This window comes from Oncorhynchus kisutch, unplaced genomic scaffold (genome assembly GCF_002021735.2).
Source record: "Oncorhynchus kisutch isolate 150728-3 unplaced genomic scaffold, Okis_V2 scaffold1967, whole genome shotgun sequence".
Classification (NCBI taxonomy): domain Eukaryota; kingdom Metazoa; phylum Chordata; class Actinopteri; order Salmoniformes; family Salmonidae; genus Oncorhynchus; species Oncorhynchus kisutch.
The window spans coordinates 206-17,821 of record NW_022263912.1 but is presented as its reverse complement, the minus strand read 5'-3'; the positions used below and the strand labels follow the sequence as shown (position 1 = coordinate 17,821).

The 17,616-nt window shown below is 43.1% G+C and overlaps 1 pseudogene; it reads right to left on the bottom strand.

Annotated features, from left to right (window-relative positions):
• Positions 1-5,287: 5,287 nt before the first annotated feature.
• On the bottom strand, positions 5,288-10,769 carry LOC116368570 (major histocompatibility complex class I-related gene protein-like; annotated as a pseudogene).
• Between the last annotated feature and the right edge of the window lie 6,847 nt (positions 10,770-17,616).

Below are 17,616 nucleotides of genomic sequence, written 5' to 3'. Positions count from 1 at the left end.
CCATCTGCGGCCTGCTAACCATTCGCTGTCTTACCGGCTGCTATCTGAATAGACAATCGGACAATTTTTTTTATTTTTTATTATTATTATTATGTTTTCTTCTTGGGCCTCTATAACTATATCTATTGTTTTTATTTTTGTTGTTGTTGTGTGATTTGGATTGATCCCCTCTACCACACGGAACCCCACTAATCTACTGACGGAACGCAAGAGGTGGCTAACAACAGACCTCCATCCTATGCTAGCTTGCTACCGATGCCCTGGCTAGCTGTCTAAATCACCAACCAACCTCTCCACTCACCGGACCCTTTTGATCACTCGACTAAGCATGCCTCTCCTTAATGTCAATATGTCTTGTCCATTGCTGTTCTGGTTAGTGTTTATTGGCTTATTTCACTGTAGAGCCTCTAGTCCTGCTCACTATACCTTATCCAACCTATTAGTTCCACCACCCACACATGCAATGACATCTCCTGGTTTCAACGATGTTTCTAGAGACAATATCTCTCTCTTCATCACTCAATACCTAGGTTTACCTCCACTGTATTCACATCCTACCATACATTTGTCTGTACATTATACCTTGATGCTATTTTATCGCCCCCAGAAACCTCCTTTTACTCTATGTTCCAGACGTTCTAGACGACCAATTCTCATAGCTTTTAGCCGTACCCTTATTCTACTCCTCCTATGTTCCTCTGGCGATGTAGAGGTGAATCCAGGCCCTGCAGTGCCTAGCTCCACTCCTATTCCCCAGGCGCTCTCTTTTGACGACTTCTGTAACCGTAATAGCCTTGGTTTCATGCATGTTAACATTAGAAGCCTCCTCCCTAAGTTTGTTCTATTCACTGCTTTAGCACACTCTGCCAACCCGGATGTTCTAGCTGTGTCTGAATCCTTGCTTAGGAAGACCACCAAAAATTCAGACATTTTAATTCCAAACTACAACATTTTCAGACAAGATAGAACTGCCAAAGGGGGCGGTGTTGCAATCTACTGCAAAGATAGCCTGCAGAGTTCTGTCCTACTATCCAGGTCTGTACCCAAACAATTTGAACTTCTACTTTCAAAAATCCACCCCTCTAAAAACAAGTCTCTCACCGTTGCCGCCTGCTATAGACCACCCTCTGCCCCCAGCTGTGCTCTGGACACCATATGTGAACTGATTGCCCCCCATCTATCTTCAGAGTTCGTGCTGCTAGGCGACCTAAACTGGAACATGCTTAACACCCCAGCCATCCTACAATCTAAACTTGATGCCCTCAATCTCACACAAATTATCAATGAACCTACCAGGTACCTCCCCAAAGCCTTAAACACGGGCACCCTCATAGATATCATCCTAACCAACTTCCCCTCTAAATACACCTCTGCTGTCTTCAACCAAGATCTCAGCGATCACTGCCTCATTGCCTGCATCCGTAATGGGTCAGCGGTCAAACGACCTCCACTCATCACTGTAAAACGCACCCTGAAACACTTCTGCGAGCAGGCCTTTCTAATCGACCTGGCCGGGGTATCCTGGAAGGATATTGATCTCATCCCGTCAGTAGAGGATGCCTGGATATTTTTTTTAAATGCCTTCCTAACCATCTTAAATAAACATGCCCCATTCAAGAAATTTAGAACCAGGAACAGATATAGCCCTTGGTTCTCCCCAGACCTGACTGCCCTTAACCAACACAAAAACATCCTATGGCGTTCTGCATTAGCATCGAACAGCCCCCGTGATATGCAGCTGTTCAGGGAAGCTAGAAACCATTATACACAGGCAGTTAGAAAAGCCAAGGCTAGCTTTTTCAAGCAGAAATTTGCTTCCTGCAACACTAACTCAAAAAAGTTCTGGGACACTGTAAAGTCCATGGAGAATAAGAACACCTCCTCCCAGCTGCCCACTGCACTGAAGATAGGAAACACTGTCACCACTGATAAATCCACCATAATTGAGAATTTCAATAAGCATTTTTCTACGGCTGGCCATGCTTTCCACCTGGCTACTCCTACCCCGGACAACAGCACTGCACCCCCAACAGCAACTCGCCCAAGCCTTCCCCATTTCTCCTTCTCCCAAATCCATTCAGCTGATGTTCTGAAAGAGCTGCAAAATCTGGACCCCTACAAATCAGCCGGGCTAGACAATCTGGACCCTTTCTTTCTAAAATTATCTGCCGAAATTGTTGCCACCCCTATTACTAGCCTGTTCAACCTCTCTGTCGTGTCGTCTGAGATTCCCAAAGATTGGAAAGCAGCTGCGGTCATCCCCCTCTTCAAAGGGGGGGACACTCTTGACCCAAACTGCTACAGACCTATATCTATCCTACCGTGCCTTTCTAAGGTCTTCGAAAGCCATGTCAACAAACAGATTACCGACCATTTCGAATCTCACCATACCTTCTCTGCTATGCAATCTGGTTTCAGAGCTGGTCATGGGTGCACCTCAGCCACGCTCAAGGTCCTAAACGATATCTTAACCGCCATCGATAAGAAACATTACTGTGCAGCCGTATTCATTGATCTGGCCAAGGCTTTCGACTCTGTCAATCACCATATCCTCATCGGCAGACTCGACAGCCTTGGTTTCTCAAATGATTGCCTCGCCTGGTTCACCAACTACTTCTGTGTCAAATCGGAGGGTCTGCTGTCCGGACCTCTGGCAGTCTCTATGGGGGTGCCACAGGGTTCAATTCTTGGACCGACTCTCTTCTCTGTATACATCAATAAGGTCGCTCTTGCTGCTGGTGAGTCCCTGATCCACCTCTACGCAGATGACACCATTCTGTATACTTCCGGCCCTTCTTTGGACACTGTGTTAACAACCCTCCAGGCAAGCTTCAATGCCATACAACTCTCCTTCCGTGGCCTCCAATTGCTCTTAAATACAAGTAAAACTAAATGCATGCTCTTCAACCGATCGCTACCTGCACCTACCCGCCTGTCCAACATCACTACTCTGGACGGCTCTGACTTAGAATACGTGGACAACTACAAATACTTAGGTGTCTGGTTAGACCGTAAACTCTCCTTCCAGACCCATATCAAACATCTCCAATCCAAAGTTAAATCTAGAATTGGCTTCCTATTTCGCAACAAAGCATCCTTCACTCATGCTGCCAAACATACCCTTGTAAAACTGACCATCCTACCAATCCTCGACTTTGGCGATGTCATTTACAAAATAGCCTACAATACCCTACTCAACAAATTGGATGCAGTCTATCACAGTGCAATCCGTTTTATCACCAAAGCCCCATATACTACCCACCATTGTGACCTGTACGCTCTCGTTGGCTGGCCCTCGCTTCATACTCGTCGCCAAACCCACTGGCTCCATGTCATCTACAAGACCCTGCTAGGTAAAGTCCCCCCTTATCTCAGCACGCTGGTCACCATAGCATCTCCCACCTGTAGCACACGCTCCAGCAGGTATATCTCTCTAGTCACCCCCAAAACCAATTATTTCTTTGGCCGCCTCTCCTTCCAGTTCTCTGCTGCCAATGACTGGAACGAACTACAAAAATCTCTGAAACTGGAAACACTTATCTCCCTCACTAGCTTTAAGCACCAACTGTCAGAGCAGCTCACAGATTACTGCACCTGTACATAGCCCACCTATAATTTAGCCCAAACAACTACCTCTTTCCCAACTGTATTTAATTTTAATTTTTTATTTATTTTGCTCCTTTGCACCCCATAATTTTTATTTCTACTTTGCACACTCTTCCATTGCAAAACTACCATTCCAGTATTTTACTTGCTATATTGTATTTACTTTGCCATCATGGCCTTTTTGCCTTTACCTCCCTTCTCACCTCATTTGCTCACATTGTATATAGACTTGTTTATACTGCATTATTGACTGTATGTTTGTTTTTACTCCATGTGTAACTCTGTCGTTTTATCTGTCGAACTGCTTTGCTTTATCTTGGCCAGGTCGCAATTGTAAATGAGAACTTGTTCTCAACTTGCCTACCTGGTTAAATAAAGGTAAAATAAATAAATAAAAATAAAAATGTGCATCAGACCTAGCTGATCTCATTAGCAAGCAGGTAACATGGAGGGATACTTATTTAAAATGTGGAATGGAGACATTGGATTTGCAGCTTTTTGATATATTATTGGGTGTCCAATACAAAATAACAGTTAATTAAAACAGACCTTATATTCAAAAGCTATGTTTTATGTTGGGGTCCAGCCTTGGAGTGGAAATGTAGGCCTGAATATTTGACTGGGTAAAAGTAGCACTAAAAAAATTATGTTTAGAACGAGCGGTGTGCATATTGTAAACAGAAAATGACTTTTCATGGCCCTGAACATGATCAAACAGATTCATTCTCTACTAAAGGTGTTCTATCATAAAACTGTTTCATTGTAGTCAGAACAACATTCACCTTAGTTTAATACTCATGCCAGTCTTAAACTGGAGTGAAATAGAGTCAGATTTCTTCCTTCCACAGGGATAAACTAGTTCCTGAGAGAAGTTATGGTGTACTTGACATTGCTTTATTACATTCATTAATGTTGTAGTTAACATGAATCAATGCAGTAATACATTTGGCTACATGTTATTGTCTGTAATAAAGGTATTACTGTACAGCCTGGGGGTAACAAACACTACATACAATACAACACAGAGACACTGTAAAGACATTCCAATAACAAACACTACATACAATACAACACAGAGACACTGTACAGCCTGGGGGTAACAAACACTACATACAATACAACACAGAGACACTGTAAAGACATTCCAATAACAAACAGACCTCATACACATGATCACATGATTCTCCTTCTGGGTAAGATACTGGATATCAGCTGATACAGCACAGATATAGAGTACATTCTGAAATTAATGAATAGTCATGATTAGAAATGACAGATTACATAACAGAAATAACTACCAGATTACAATTGTTAATGCTCAGGATGCCAAACCAGCCTATAAAATATATAAATGCAGATCTAGACTAACGCCCAGATGTTGGTTATTGTCAACAGTCTCCCCAAACTGATCCTTTACAGTCCTTTGTTGAGGGGAAGGGAAGATTGTCTGACAATAACAGAACCATTCACACATTTTGTGCCTGTTTCCCTGTTGCAGGAAATGTAAAGCATGTAGGATTTTTCCTGTTCCTGCAGTGTTGTTTTCCCGCTGTCGCATACTGGCTCAAATTAAGATCCTACATCTGTAATACTGCAATAATAATAAAAATGATAATAGTGTGGGTAGTCCTATTTTGTGAATTTAGCTGAATTGTTCTGAAAAGTTCTGTCCCAACATTTATTAAATCTCAGAATCTGAAGACAGGATCATTTCCTCTGACACTGTTGCACCAACGTTGACCAGTTTAGACTGTGAGGCAGTGTTACTCCACCTCCTTTTAACACAAATGAAAATGCCCAATAGAATAACAACCAGCAGCATCACCAGTAGAACTGAGAGGGTGGATAGGTGAACTCTCTCTGCCCCAGACTCCCAACTGACATCCAGCTTGTTGTCCAGACTGAGGTGAGAGGGAGTACAGGTGTAGTTGTGTCTCTCTTTAGCTCCTCAGTACTGACCTCCAGACTCTTCCTCAGCTGGTAGGTCCCATCTCCACTAGGCAGAACCTCCCCTCCTGTCAGCTCCTGTTCTGCCACTGGCTGGCCGTCTCTCAGCAGGGTCATGTTGATGTGGCGGGGGTAGAAACCAAACGCCAGGCAGCTCACCTGGAACCCTCCAGAAACCTCTTTCTTTATCAACCTGAGTCTGGGAGGAACTTTACGCATCACAACGTTCTTCTCTCTCTTCAGGATTTTTTTGAGTGATTTTATACAAATAGGAAGGTAAACATTCTCATAAAGTGTTCTTTCATATGCTTGCCTCATCCCATCCCATCCTAGTAGTAGTTTCCCAGCATCGTACGTAAAATGTGTCATGTTGTAATATAATGTTCGATCTGTATAAATGGCATTGAACACATCCTTAAACATGACCAAGGCTTGTTCTCCATTGTCCAACATCTCACAGCCAGTTATTTTTTGCTGAACTTGAACACCTTCCGTGAGATTCAAGTGGTGCTTTAGTTTAGCTGATCTGTCCTTCATGCTCTGGTATATTACTCCAAATACATAAGCTCCATCCTGAGCTTCATCGTCCTTGTTTTTCTCTGTGATATGTTGTCTTCCCCTGTAGACAGACTGTTTGTCATTGGAGTCATAGTAAGCCACTTGAACATCATCCAACATTAACACAACCGTAAACTCAGGGAAAGGCGTCTCTTCTCCGGTGATGTAGGTTGGCAGTGCCCACAGAGAATGTGATCCTGAACCTGGGAGAGAAGTGAAAATTATACACAATTGTGTACATTTTACATTTTATAAGATAAAATGGAAACATAGATTAGCCAAATTGTTTTACCTGAGGCATAACCCACTAATTAGCCTAATCTGTTATTTTTATTTTGTTGTAATGGAGGACTGATTGGGCTCATTGCTTCTCGTTGAGAAAGAAAACGAGATGGTAATTTTCCATTAAGAAAATAAAAGCCCACTGGTGTCTTCTTAAATGAAACTAGTTTATGACGAGTGGAGCACAATACCACAGGGGAGTTTAGAAGGGAGGAACTCTAACGTTCACTCCAAAGGTTGGGATCCACAGCTGTTGTTGGAGCGCATTTTCACTGGCTGTCTACTGGGGCATATTCCTCACATTTCAGTTGACTGCATTCCGTTGTGCAACTGACTAAGAGCTGCGTTTTCAAACTCATAAAAGACACCCTTGTCCACTTACCCTCAGCCTTATGCCCTTGGGGGAATCACCGCAGCCATATTTGTCGTCGGTCCAAACGATTAGATAGCAAGGGACGTTTGCAACATAGCCCCTCAGCCCTCGTTTTTAATGGAGTTTGCGAGTGTACAATTGTGTTCACTTTGAGGCCTTTATAAACCCCATAATTCAATTCACGATGTTTGTACGTCTGCTAAGAAAAGTCAGCAAAAACGTAAAACCTCAACGTCAATATGGAGTCAACATACAAATGTAAGTAAAAACACATGTAAATAAGTCAGAAATTGTGCTGCTAATGAACATGACGGCACAACAACATCTCCTAAAAGTAATGATGGTTTTTTTTTCGGTCAGCTTTTGGAAATTGGAGAAATAACGTTAGTTAGCTAATTAATTTGATAGCGATCATACATTAGGCATAATAATTATTATTATATAATTAATAATTATATAGTAAATTTAAGTAGACATAAAATCATAATTGACTGTAGCGCATATAAAGCACCCACAAGCTACATGTGGCTGAAAACACAACGTGGGATGAACGAGTGACGAATTTCCGAGGCAAGGGAGGAGGGATGACTTTTAAATGGACTTGCCCGGAAATTTGTCACTCGTTCATCCCGCGATGATTGCCCCTTGCCCTGCAAGTGTATACCCGTCAGAAGTCATGAGACGGTCATCAGAAGTGTCCACTTAATTTGAGGGCACCGGGGATAGGCCGTGTCTTTCAAGTGTTTGGGAATGCAGCCAAGAAGATATAGAGAGCAGCAAGTGTGATTCACATCATCAATGCACCATTAGCCTAGATATCAAACTATAAATTATATAGTATAGTCGGCACACTACTCCCCAACCCTGTAAACAGTTATGGACATTTTACATTGTCTAAGTAAATCATTAAATGAGTAAGTGAGTAAGCGACAAAGTTAAAACCCTTACCTGCGTTGACAATGGTGTAAAATGAAAAAAACAAACAAAAGACAGACAGTTTGCCCATGATTTGATAGGTAGCTCGCGTAGCAAAAAGTGAGTCTGTCAGACTTTCCCTTCCACTTAGCCGATTGCATAGCAAGAATTGAGTCTGTCAGACTTTCTCTTTCACTTAGCCAACTGCCAATGGCGACCTGTCATTCAGGGCAGGTGGGGCAGAGCAATAGGCTTGCCTGTTTTGCATGTTCTTTTGGCATTAATGTCCCATATCAGTGTCACATATCAGTTTGGCAAACAATGTAAAAAAATATATATTTTAAATATAGAAATACAGGCTTGCCTGTATAAATATATATAAAAATATATAACAAATTCTTATTTTCAATGACGGGCCTAGGAACAGTGGGTTAACTGCCTTGTTCAGGGGCAGAACGACAGATTTTACCTGTCAGCTCGGGGATTCGATCTTGCAACCTTTCAGTTACTAGTCCAACGTTCTAACCACTAGGGTACATCACAGAGCATTGCGCCGTGATTGGCTCAGTGTTCCTGTCACTCATGGGGACCTAACGTCACCCGAAAAAGTCTTAAGGGTAGACCTCGAAAAACTTTAGCCCCTTGGATGCTACCATAGAGTTACATTAGATGTGCCCATCCAAGAAGGCTCAAGGTCATTGGCCACAGATAAAATGACGTCAAATCACGTTATATCTACAGTAGCTTGATTGGTCTGATCATGTCAACATCATACTTTCAAAATCTTAGCTAGCAAGCTAGCAGTCATCATCATGAATCACGTCGACAATCTACTGGCAAATCCTTTTTAATCCTCGTCATATTAAGAGAATTAATGAAGAGAAATTATAGATAAAGCGTATCGGTGCTCATCGGCCCATTGTACATAAACATTACACAAGTTTTAAAATCGCTGATTCAACCATGAGTGGTTTGGAAGAATCAGTGACAGTTGATGTGTGGTCCCAAATCTGGGATTAGTTCTTTCCCAATTTTAAAATGATAAATATTCAACATCGGCCATGCTGTCAAAACAACTGTTAACTCGGAACTGCGAAAACCCTGACTTCAGTGAGTCAAGACAACTGGGAATAAATGAGCTAAGACTGCTGGGAAGTCAGACTGCGAAAATACGTTTTGAACGGTCATCCAACTCAGATTTGTAAATCCGGCCTCTTTCTAGAGCTACGACCTGAAGATCAATGACGTCATCATGATTCAACATAGTTTTTTTTCAGAGTCCCAGTTGTCTTGAAAGCATCATCAATCCAGAGAATGTCGGACTTTGATGACAACATTTGCCCACGAAGGGCCGCGCCACCTTCCTGTTCAAGTGAGAACAGCAAAGCAAGGTGAGTCCAAAAATGCATTTATGGTGCTGAATAAATGATGTAATTGGCAGGGATATATGTATACTGTCGCTAAGAAAGTAATACTAAGTGTATGTTGTGTAGTAAGATGTTAGTAGGCCATGTGCCTCACCCTAATCATTTGATCTATTTATCCCTCTTAATTTGCCTACTGTTCTGACTTGGTGGTGCACATCTAGCCTATAAACCTGTTTAGAGAAATGTAATCATTGAATATTGTAAAAGCTTTCAATTGTCTGCTTATTTATCCATACGGTTCTGACTTGGTGTAGAGGGAGAACACTGTAAGAACCGCCCATGTTCTGAATTCTGTCACAATAACATTTCAAAATTGCTGAACAAATAGTTATATGGATTACGTCCGTACCTAGCTCGCTCATTAATGTCCTAATCGAAATTACGGATCGCTCTTATTCGCTTGTCATCCCCTTATGCCATAGTTTGTTACATCTCAATACTTATTAGAAACCATATTTGTTTAAACAAGTCAGCCGTATCAGCTATATTTTTTTTAATCCAGTAAATGAGGCTGAATTAACTGCTTTGCTGCCGGATAAGGCTCCGCTGATGGCCAGGTGTAAGCAATGGTAAGATGTTGAGACTGCTGTTGGGACAGCTTTATGGAGGCCCTAACTGTTTGAGGGCACTGTTTGTCACCGTTATAAGTTTCATTCATGTATTGTTAAGTGTGTGTTGTGTAGTGGCATTGCTGGCATGCATCCACTTATTATTATTTTGCCCCATCAAGATTTACATGCTAAAATCGCCACTGGCCACTGCATAGCAAGAAGTGAGTCTGAAAGACTTTCCCTTTCACTTAGCCAACTGAGTAGCATATTTTTTGTATAGAGCTTGCATGCTTGTTGTCAAAGATATTTATAACTAACTCCATGATTGTTCATTTGTGTCTTCTTCTTCTATGGTATATTGGATGATCACAATTGAATGTGCATTCCACCACCTACAATAACAGGATGAAAACAGGATTCCCAAAAATCTGAACTACCAAAAAAAACGACCCAAAAATAAATAAACTAAACAACTTTTCTGTTAATAAACTATATGACACAGATCTGATCCTACACAGGCTCAAGGGGTAACTGGGAGGGCGGGTCTTCCGGCTCCAGTACCCTTGTAAGTCTACAGATGTAAAATCCTTGAGTCCCAAAACCTTTTCTGCCTCAGCCACAATAATGTCAATTTTCTTCAAAGTTCTTGAGACTTGTGCTGTAACAGTATAACTGTGGCAATGAATGCAACAAAGTCCACCTTTACACACACAGGGTATCTTTTGTCTGACAGCAAACATTTACCTACAGGCTGTATTCTATCCAATACCATATCTTCACTAGCATCTGACAGTGAATCTCAACACAGGAGATTTGGCTGACCAAAACTTTTGCCACCTCTACTCCTTCACCTTTACAGGGCACTCCGAACTCAGGATCATGATCCCCACCACAATAGCAACACCGTCGTTCCTTCTACACAATGTTTCTTCTATATACTCTGTTCATCTACACACCTTGAAACACGGCATAAAATCCTTTAAAGTTCTTACACTGCAGTGGTTTGGGAATGAAAGGTCTTACGGTGTTATCTTACACATAACCAGGCTTCACATGGGTAGGGATGTGCTGTTTATCAACAACAACAGTACCGACTTTCTTCTTTTTCATGTAACTTTCTGGCAGGCTAGACGCTGTGTTGCATATGCTGCCTTTCACAGGTTTTGGTGTGGATTGCACATTTTGGTCACAAAAAAGAAATAAAAAATACAAGGAAAAGGGAAATAGGAAAATATTGAATTGCACCCACCATCTAACCTGCCGTTATACAGTGTCCCCAAAACAGCACCCCATCCCACCACTGTGGCCCTAAACGATCCTACACCAGGCCATCGGCCTGTTATGATGTAACCCATTCTCTCAACTTCCTGTAGATCTCTGCACTGATATCTCTCACATCCAAATACTTCTCTGCTGCTGTAACTACCACATCTATCTGCTGTGACGTCCACTCCATCATTACAGTGCAGATGATCCCTATGGCTATAAACTCAAGAAATCCAACCTTACTGAAACTCATCCTCTCAGGATCTCTCTCTTCAGGCCTACTCACAGGGAATCAGCCAGTCAACTCACTCACCCTTGGTCTATCCTCTGCTCTCTTCCACTGCCTCAGCATAGGACACATTCTGTCCCACTCAAACTCTGGCAATCTCAACCTGTTCTCTCTCACTTCAGTCCTCAGCTGCATGAGCACCCCCACAGTTGACACACAGATTTTTCTCTTTCGCAACTGTACACTCCCTCTGACTATGCCCTCCTGGACATTTCTCACAGCGTGGTGATCTCCCTTCTACACACTGCTGCAACACGTATGAATCCTTGACACGTAAACATCAGTGGATTATAAACATAGGCCCTCACAGAATAGCAAATATAACCCAACCTGACCTTATAAGGTAAAAACTCTGTGTCAAAGCTCAGCCCCACTTCTCAAAACTTTCACTGAATCGACCATTCCCAGTTTGTCATTTTAACCAGCGCGACACAACGTGTGGGTCGGTGTGGGTCGGCCAAAAGTATTACTCCTACCGGTCCAAAATCATCTCTGGTAGAATTCTCAGGACAAACGTTGGAACTCTCAATACACCTGTCGCTGCAGTAGGCCCCCTTGATCCTGGGCTGGCTCAAGGAGAGCATGAAGACCAATAAGTCATATTTGTTGGTGTGTATTAGGAAGACGAAGGTATGTAATCAAGAGGCAGGAGATGAAATCTCTGATCTTAACGGTACCATTCTTTTCCCTTTCTTGTCATAGCGCCTCCTTCCGGTCCTCCGACCCACAGCTGGACTTGCTCTCACTACCATATTTGGTGCTGAGAAAACGTTCTTCTTCTATGGTATTATGGCGGTCTGCAAACAAACGTTCAAAGTGTATCTTCTTCTTTGAGGTATTATGGCAGACTACAACCTACTGCTCTATTGCCGACAACCTACTGTACGGGATGGGGAAAACAAAAATGTTCCATTGTGGGAAAGTTAGGGGAAAACACAGACATCATACAAAATAAAATAAAAAATAAAAACATCCACTTCAGTCACAATTCAAATCACATCCCTACACGGCTCGGGGCCTTCAATCGACAGGATTCCTTGTAGTGCCTCTTTGGAAAGTCCATGAGTCCCAAAAACTTTCAGCCGCACAGAACGGTGCCTATTTTCTCAGATTCCCTCTCTGTTTGCGCTGTGCAGTTGATAACCAATGCAATAAACACTACCATGTCCACCTTCTTTACATGCACAGGTCAGGATCCCCTCTGTTGACAAGAAACATTCTCTGGTGTCTCTTCTCCTACTACCATTACTTCTTCAACTTCACTCCTTTTCTTCCACTCTTCTCACCACCTCAGGACAGGAGACATGCTGGACAGCCCTTATTCTCACCACCTCAGGACAGGAGACATGCTGGACAGCCCTTATTCTCACCACCTCAGGACAGGAGACATTGCTGGACAGCCCTTATTCTCACCACCTCAGGACAGGAGACATGCTGGACAGCCCTTATTCTCACCACCTCAGGATAGGAGACATGCTGGACAGCCCTTATTCTCACCACCTCAGGATAGGAGACCTGCTGGACAGCCCTTATTCTCCCCACCCTCAGGATAGGAGACATGCTGGACAGCCCTATCTCCCCACTCAGATAGGAGACATGCTGGACAGCCCTTATTCTCCCCCACTCAGGATAGGAGACATGCTGGACAGCCCTTATTCTCACCACCTCAGGACAGGAGACATGCTGGACAGCCTTATTCTCACCACCCTCAGGACAGGAGACATGCTGGACAGCCCTTATTCTCACCACCTCAGGACAGGCGACATGCTGGACAGCCCTTATTCTCACCACCTCAAGGATAGGAGACATGCTGGACAGCCCTTATTCTCACCACCTCAGGATAGGAGACATGTGGACAGCCCTTATTCTCCCCACTCAGGATAGGAGACATGTGGACAGCCCTTATTCTCACCACCTCAGGATAGGAGACATGCTGGACAGCCCTTATTCTCATCACCTCAGGACAGGAGACATGCTGGACAGCCCTTTATTCTCATCACCTCAGGAACAGGAGACATGCTGGACAGCCCTTATTCTCATCAACTCAGGACAGGAGACATGCTGGACAGCCCTTATTCTCACCACCTCAGGATAGGAGACATGCTGGGGACAGCCCTTATTCTCACCACCTCAGGATAGGAGACATGCTGGACAGCCCTTATTCTCATCACCTCAGGACAGGAGACATGCTGGACAGCCCTATTCCTAATCACCTCAGGACAGGAGACATGCTGGACAGCCCTTATTCTCATCACCTCAGGACAGGAGACATGCTGGACAGCCCTTATTCTCATCACCTCAGGACAGGAGACATGCTGGACAGCCCGGTACTCCTCCCATCTACATACACTTGACACATGGCCAAATAATTTGCATTTATCACACTGCACAGGTTTTTAGGCATGAAGGGCTCTCACACGGTATCTTGTAAAACCCAAAGTACACCAGAGAAGGGAGAGACTCTTCTCCTTATATACTTCCATTAATCTTTTTAACTGGTACTGGGGAACCTACAGACAAATCTTGTGAGGCCTGTGGCATCCTCGACGCCAAAACAACAGACATGTACATATTAGTGTGTAGTCCAAATCGGTTTGGACGCTACAGACAGAAGTTGGTAGATCGGCTGTAGCGACTTCAGATGAGGGGGACAAACCTCATGGCTTGGTTTTTGCTCTGACATGCCACTGTCAACTGAGGGACCTTATAGAGACAGGTGTGTGCCTTTCCAAATAATCTCTAATCAATTGAATTTACCACAGGTGGACTCCAACCAAGTTGTGGAAACATCTCAAGGATGATCAATGGAAACAGGATGCACCTGGCCTCAATTTTGAGTCTCATAGCAAAGGGTCTGAATACTGTAAACAAGGTATTTTTTTTTTTTTTTTTTTATCCAGTTCCAAACCTGTTTTTGCTTTGTCATTAGCGAGTATTGTGTATAGATGAATGAGGAAAAAAATGTATTTAATCCATTTAGAGTAAGGCTGTAATGTAACATAATGTGGAAAAGGTGGATGGGTCTGAATACTTTCCGAATGCACTGTACATATTAATCATTTGAGGCTCCACAGAGGAGGACCATCCTCCTCAGTGAATTTCATGAAAATAAAAATGTTAAAAACATTTAACAAAGTTACTAAATATAATCCCGTCACAAATAATTGACTAAAATACACTATTTTTGCAATGAAGGTCTAGCGTAGTTTCAATAGCACTCTGTAGGGTAGCGCCATGGTGTAGCCGAGGGACAGCTAGCTTTCCGTCCTCCTCTGGGTACATTGACTTCAATACAAAACCTTGGAGGCTCATGCTTCTCACCCCCTTCCATAAACTTACCACAATGATTGTGACAGCTTCCGGAGGGACATCCTCCAACATATCAGAGCTCCTGCAGCATGAACTGACATGTTTGTCCACCCACAATCAAACATCAGAGAATGAATTCTAGTGCTGAAAGCAAAAGCTACAGCTAGCTAGCACTGCAGCACATAAAATGTGGGTGAGTAGGTTGACTCAAGAAGAGAGCTAGACAATAGTTTTAACAATTTTGAAAAAGAATTTCTTACAAAATGAAGGAGAAGCAAGAGAAAGATTGTATTTTTTTCACATTCAGTTTCACTTACTTAGCTAGCAAATGTGTCTAGCTAGTTTAGTCTACTGAAACACCCTGCTCAAACAGAGGGATGCTATGTTACCTAGCTGGCTATATCTATTGAACACAACACGGAAACTCTTCCAAGACAATGGTAAGCTTTTGGTTTACTAATTTATTGCCACCGGGCCTGTGGTGTAAGTGCTAAACTGCTTACTGACTGTACACTGTAACATTAATGCATATTGTAGCAGTTTACTAACATGTTAGTTCTATTAGCTATGTTGACTATGACGTTTACTTTAGCTAATATGGTGATCAACGGTGTAGGCTGTTGTAGTGGTTTATGATATGGTTTGGCTTGGAAAGGTTTTTGCGCCTGGTCACATTACAGCTGATTCATTGTGCATTAAAGTCCACAAGCGAAGGGAAAAGGGGAGGGGAGGAGAGCGCATAGGTACGAGAAGGGCTACAACGTGGCTGCTATGAAAGGGAACTGTGTTTACACGTTATCAGGGGTATATTCATTCATTGATTATGTTGAAAAACGTTTTTAAACAGAAGCGAACAGAACAAAAACGGATAAACATACATTCATTTGTTCAATAGAAACTTTTGTTTGCTACTGTTGGACTGTTGGACTAGTGATTACTCCCTCTATCAGCTAGATGCAGGCAAGAGTGTGCAAGGCACAGTCTGTCTATGTGTCACTGTCTGTCACCTCATTTTTCTCTCGACCTTTGTCCCCCCCAGTTGTACATTTCATTCATAGGCTAGGTTGTAGCAACCTCATGATGGGTATAGGGATATATTTGAGTATCATGTAGTAGCCTAAACCTTTCACTTTTATATTGAACTGGGTGAATGGAATATGAATAACAGTCATCCAATGTAATGTAATAGAAACAAGGCTCATGCTCATGAAAAAAATGGTCCTCCCACATCGTAAATGGCACTGATATTATTATTAATATTTGTTTTAAAATTATTTTTCAGGGGGTGCTGCAGCACCCATACTTCCTGCAGCTTATGGAGACACTTAAAGCCATTCCGAAAATAAACTGACCTCATACCATTTATCACATGATTCTCCTTCTGTTAAGATAGGGGCTCTCAGCTAATAGAGCACAGATATAGAGTACATTGTGAAATTAATGAATAGTCATGATTAGAAATGATAGAATGCATAACACATATAACTACCGGCTTACCTTTGTTAATGCTCAGGATGCCAACCAGCATGTATAATAAACTTAGCAAAGAAAGAAACGTCCCTTTTTCAGGACCCCGTCTTTCAAAGATCAATTCCATCAAACTCAAATAACTACACAGATCTTCATTGTAAAGGGTTTAACACTGTTTTCCCATGCTTGTTCAATGTACCATAAACAATTAATGAAACAAGCACCTGTTGAACGGTCGTTAGACACTAACAGCTTACAGAAGTAGGCAATTAAGATCACAGTTATGAACTTAGGACGCTAAGGAGGCCTTTCTACTGACTCTGAAAAACACCAAAAGAAAGATCCCCAGGATCCCTGCTCCTCTGAGTGAACGTGCCTTAGGCATGTTGCAAGGAGGCATGAGGACTGCAGATGTGGCCAGGGCAATAAATGTAATGTCCCGTACTGTGAGACGCCCAAAGACAGCGCTACAGGGAGACAGGATGGACAGCTGATCGTCCTCGCAGTGGCACACGTGTAACAAAACCTGCACAGGATCGGTACATCAGAACACCACACCTGCGGGACAGGTACAGGATGGCAACAACAACTGCCCGAGTTACACCAGGAACGCACAATCCCTCCATCAGTTCTCAGACTGTCGCAATAGGCTGAGATAGGCTGGACTGGAGGCTTGTCTGCCTGTTGTAAGGCAGGTCCTCACCAGAACATCACTGGCAACAACGTTGCCTATGGGCACAATCCCACCGTCGCTGGACCAGACAGGACTGGCAGAAAGTGCTCTTCACTGACTAGACGCGGTTTTTTGTCTCACCAGGGGTGATGGTCAGATTCGCTTTTATCATCGAAGGAATGAGCGTTACGACGAGGCCTGTACTCTGGAGCGGGATTGATTTGGAGGTGGAGGGTCCGTCATGGTCTGGGGCGGTGTATCACAGCATCATCGGACTGAGCTTGTTGTCATTGCAGGCAATCTCAACGCTGTGCGTTACAGAGAAGACATCCTCCTCCCTCATGTGGTACCCTTCCTGCAGGCTCATCCTGACATGACCCTCCAGCATGATGCCACCAGAACATACTGCTCGTTCTGTGCATGATATCCTGCAAGACAGGAATGTCAGTGTTCTGCCATGCCATGGCCAGCGAAGAGTCCGGATCTCAATCCCATTGAGCACGTCTGGGACCTGTTGGATCGGCGGGTGAGGGCTAGGGCCATTCCCCTCAGAAACGTCCGGGAACTTGCAGTTGCCTTGGTGGAAGAGTGGGGTAACATCACCCAGCAAGAACTGGCAATCTGGTGCAGTCCATGAGGAGGAGATGCACTGCAGTACTTAATGCAGCTGGTGGCCACACCAGATACTGACTGTTACTTTTGACCCCCCCTTCAGGGACATTTTATTCAATTTCTGTTGGTCACATGTCTGTGGAACTTTTTCAGTTTATGTTTCAGTTGTTGAATCTTATCTTCATACAATAATGTACACATGTTAAGTTTGCTGAAAATAAACGCAGTGAAACACGTTTATTTTTTGCTGAATTTATATATGCAGATTTGGACAAATCCCAGATATTTATAGTTGTCAACAGTCTCCACAAATTGAACCTTTATAGTAATTGTTGAGG